This window comes from Jaculus jaculus, chromosome 9 (assembly GCF_020740685.1).
Source record: "Jaculus jaculus isolate mJacJac1 chromosome 9, mJacJac1.mat.Y.cur, whole genome shotgun sequence".
Taxonomy (NCBI): domain Eukaryota; kingdom Metazoa; phylum Chordata; class Mammalia; order Rodentia; family Dipodidae; genus Jaculus; species Jaculus jaculus.
Genome location: NC_059110.1, coordinates 54442605 through 54447653, shown reverse-complemented (window position 1 = coordinate 54447653; position 5049 = coordinate 54442605). Strand labels below are relative to the sequence as shown.

Below are 5049 nucleotides of genomic sequence, written 5' to 3'. Positions count from 1 at the left end.
ACTGAGAGTTCTCCACCAAGGATGCCTAGTCCCACAATGGAAGCCTTCAATGGTATCATAGAGAAATCAACAGAAATTCAATGCCAAAATGAAAACACAGCAACCAACAGGCATATTAATGAAATTGAACAGAACCATTCTTAGAGCATTCATCTTTTGACTTGATCAAAGAAAATGTTAGAACCGTAAAAAGAGATATTAATGAATTGAAGGTTAGTTAACAAATGTAAGATCTCAATAACCAGTTGAGTAAGCTTAATGAATACTTGATTAAATGTAAGAATGAATTCCAGAAAGCATCAAGAAAATAAGAACTCAAATTGAAATAGTACCTCAAAAAAGAGATGGACATGATGAAAAGTAAAAGAATAGAAAACAAAAATCAAGTAGAGCTTACAAAAACCTCACCAGAACCTCTCACTAACAGAGCTATTCATGTGGAAGACAGAACTTCTGACCTGGAAGACAAGAGAAAAGAAATTGATTGGGAGGTCAAAAATCTTGCTAATTTCAAAACATTAGGTGAACAGAACATGAGAGGACTGTGGGATACCATAAAATGACCACACATCCAGATCATGGGTGTACCAGAAGAAGAGGAAATCCAGGCAAGAGGCATAGGGAACATATTCAACAAAATTAGTGAAGAACATTTTCCAAATCTCTCAAGCAAGGTACATCCAGATACAAGAAGCCCAAAGAACACCAAACAGACAGGACCAAAGAAGAAACTCTCCAAGGCACATCAAAGTTAAAACTCTTAACAATGAAAACAAAGGGACAGTTCTAAAAGCAACAAGATGGAAACAACTCACTACATACAAAGGCAATTGGACTTCCATGTGAGTAGGAAGAAAACTCAGTAGCAAAGGCCAGTAAACTAGAAAAGAAATATAAAGGGAAGAGAAAGGAAGGGAGGGGGGTACATAATAGGATAACATTGTGTGTATATATATATATATATATATATATATATATATATATATATATATATATATATATGTAGAAGAATAGATTAATGGGGGTGAAAAGGCCCAAAGTGAGGTCAGGGGAAGAGATTGAGTAAAGGAAAGGTGGAGAGAGGGATAATCAAAATCTAAGAGGATATAAATAAATCATGTGGAATTCTACATTTTTGGGACAATGGAACACTCAGTAGCCATAGATTGTTGCTAGAAAATTTTCAGTGCCAGGGATGGGATACCTTCCAGTGAATTGTTGGCCTGGGAGGTCCATAATGCCCCCAAAACATTAGAGGCCATTTCCAAGGCCCTTGGCTTCCCACCAGGAATAGATGGTAAGACCCTATTGTTAAAGACTCCACATACTTGTGCTGCAAGGCCACTGATAAATCCTGCTGGAACTGAGCTGATAATCGCCTCCATGTAGACCAGCTGACAGAAAGCTGGAAGAAACCATTCTACATGCAGTTCAATGGGAGAAAGAGAAATCACCAGTGAAGATACTCAACGGTGGACACTGCAAACCTTATATTTGGCCAGCCAGGCCAAATGAGCCAACAGGTGCAATATTAGTATGTCTGTTTGTTATGGTGGAAACCAACTGCCCTAGAATTGGACTGGAGGCCTGCTCCATGAGAGGGAATATATACCTGATGCTGAAAACTTAAAACAGGGGTAGTCATGAGCCCTAGGGGTGTATCATCTGCTGCTGTCTTGCTAAATGTATATACTATGCTTATCAAACTGCCCAGTAAGCACTTCTCTTAATGTTCATACCCTTATATTAATGCTACTCTCACTTTTGGTAGATATTCTTCTCTTTTCAGATGACAGTGACCTTGGGACAACTCAGAAGGTATCATGTGATGGAAAGAAGTGACCACAGTGCTCAGTACTGCAATATCTCTATCACACCTTCCAAGGCTTAGGGTCTAATGCAGAAGAGGTGGCAGAAAGAATGTAAGAGCCAAAGGAAGGGTAGGACTCCTTACAACATGCTCCCCTAGACACAAAATGGCCTGGATATCCATGACATCACAGTGCCTGACACTACCTACACAAGACCATCATAAGAGGAGGAAAAGACCATGACATAAAAATAAAAGAGATTCTGATTAAGATGTGGAGGGATATGATGGAGAATGAAGTTTCAAAGGGGAAAGTGATGGGAGGGAGGGTATTACCATGGGATATTTTTTGTAATCATGGAAGTTGTTAATAAAAATTTGAAAACAAAAACAAAGGAAATTCCATCAGAATTAACCCAAATTTCTCAATGGAAACCCTGAAAGCCAGATGACCCTTGAATGGAACAATTCAAATTCTAAAAAACTATGGCTTCCAACCCAAGTGACCTACCCAGCAAAAGTATCCCTCATAATAGATGGTGAAAGGAAAACTTTCCATGAAAAAAAGTGAACTCTTTCGCTACATGAATACAAACCAAACCTACAGAGGACATGTGAAGGAATATACCACACATAAGAGTCAAACAACCAATTTTAAGAGCCAACAAGAAGAACACAATAAACAAAAATAAACCAAGCTCATAAAGTCCAAAATGCAAGAAAACATCAAACCCCATAAAATACCTCATGATGGTAGGGATTAATTTGAACCTCACAATAATAACCTTAAATATTAATGGTCTTAGCTCACCCTTCAAAGGACACAAGTCATCAGAATGGATAAAAAAAAATGGACCCTTCTATCTGCTGTCTTCATGAAACCCATCTTACCACTAAAGAAAAACATCATATCTGGGTAAAAGGATGGAAAATGATGTTCTAAGCAAGTGAACATTAAAAAAAATAACAAAACAGGCCTTTGCTATATTAATATCTGATAAACTAGATCTCAAACCAAAGGTAATCACAAAGGACAAATAAGGCCACGTCTTACTCATCAAGTGAATGACCCAACATGAGAACAACACAATCAAGAATCTATATGAGATGCTGTGCAGTTTTGAGGGGAGCCCGCTGAGGACTGGGTGCTGCTCAGGCGCAGCAGCCTCCAGCGCCATGGGATGTACTGCCTGGGTCCACAATGTCCCCCACACAGGCATCCACCCAGCCTGTTTACCACCACAAGAAGAACTCTGCCCCTGGACCTGGGAGATCCCCAACGTTTCCCCAAGTGGAAGCTACAGGGTATTGAGATATTAGCAAGATGTCTTCCCATAAAGCATCTGTGGTGGCACAGGGAAGTGGGGCTCCTGCCAGCAACAAGGAAACAGACACACTTGAGCTGGCTGAACTGGGACCCTGCTGGAAGAGAAGGGCAAGCAGGGGACTGCCAACACCACCAACAAAGCTGAAGAGCAAACTTCCCAGTGCCCCTGGAAGAAGAGGAGGTAGTGCAAGTACTGACACTTCCCCTCCAGGCCAATTATACTGTGGAAAAGATGGAAGGGTTTGTGTATAAGGTCTGGGAGGGACGTTGGAGGGTCATCTCATATGATGTACTTCCTGACTGGCTGAAAGACAATGACTACCTGCTACATGGCCATAGACCACTATGCCCTCTTTTCAGGCTTGCTTTAAGAGCAGCTTTCCCATTCACACAGAAACTGGCAATATCTGGACCCATTTACTTGTTTTTGTGCTGTTTCTGTGTTTGGGAATCTTGACCATGCTCCAACCAAATATGTACTTCATGGCTTCACTGCAAGAGAAAGTGGTTTGGGGGATGTTCTTTTTGGGTGCAGTGCTCTGCCTCAGCTTCTCCTGGCTCTTCCACAGTGTCTATTGTCATTCAGAGAAGGTCTCCCAGACTTTTTCCAAATTGGACTATTCAGGGATCGCTCTACTCATCATGGGGAGCTTTGACCCCTGGCTCTATTATTCCTTCTACTGCTCCCCACAGCCTTAAGTCATCTACCTCACCATCGTCTGTGTCTTACGCATTTCTGCCATCATTGTGGCACAGTGGGACAGGCTTGCCACTCCTAAGCACTGTCAGACAAGAGCAGGAGTGTTACTGGGACTTGGCTTGAATGGTGTCATGCCTACCATGCACTTTACCATTGCAGAAGGCTTTTTCAAGGCCACCACCGTGGGCCAGATGGGCTGGTTCTTCCTCATGGCCATGATGTATGTCACCGGAGCTGGCCTTTATGCTGCTCACATTCCTGAATGCTTCTTTCCTGGAAAATTTGACATATGGTTCCAGTCTCATCAGATTTTCCACGTCCTGGTGGTGGCAGCAGCTTTTGTTCATTTCTATAGTGTCTCCAAACTTCAGGAATTCTGTTATGGCCTAGAAGGTGGCTGTACTGATGACTCCCTTCTCTGAGCTTTCCCACCTGAGGAGTGGAGAAGGAACTTCCCAAGTGCTTTCAAAAAATAACTTCTTTGCTGAAGCAAGAGGGAGAGTCTGGGTTGTTTGCTTCTAGAAGAAACCTCATAGAATTTAATAACAGTCAAGCTTCAGCTCACTTTCACAGCCACTGGGCAATGAACTTTCCATTTTCATTTTCTGCCTGGGGAAGGTGTGAATGGTCAACACAGCCATCCCCCTCCTCAGCCATCACCTTCTCAACAAGGCAACTACTGGTCCTTCACAGACACATGACTTTGGAACTCACACTGAGATTTTCCCCCTCCATCCATTTTGGGAAAAAAAAATTATGGCCTGCAACTCTTCATAAACTATATTTGTTTGTTTTTCCTGAAGAAAATACCCCTTCCTTGCCCCTTTCCTTACTTTGTAACCTGGCTTATAACAAGCCATCATTTTTGTATCACATTTTTCAAAACCAATTATAACCTAGTCCCATCTTTCTATGGCTTAGACCTACTTACACAGCAGGAAGAATAAATCCAACAAGTTTCACGTACCCCAGTTAATCATGGAAATATGTCCAGACTTCAGATAACTTGAGTTTTGATTTGTTTTCCTTAGCAGAATAATGTAAAATTTAAATGGGGGAGGATATTTAATATTTAATACTAAGCTTTAAGAAGAATCCTGCTATTGTTGCTATGTATCTTGATGCAGAGACTATGATGATTATAGAAGAAGTAAAGAAGACACTTGGCATTTAAAGATTAAAAAAAAAAAAAAAAGAATCTATTTGCACCAA

The 5049-nt window shown here is 41.1% G+C and overlaps 1 pseudogene; it reads left to right on the top strand.

The window, feature by feature from the left end:
- The first annotated feature begins 3134 nt into the window (after positions 1 to 3134).
- Positions 3135 to 4259, top strand: LOC101593532 (annotated as a pseudogene).
- Positions 4260 to 5049: the final 790 nt, after the last annotated feature.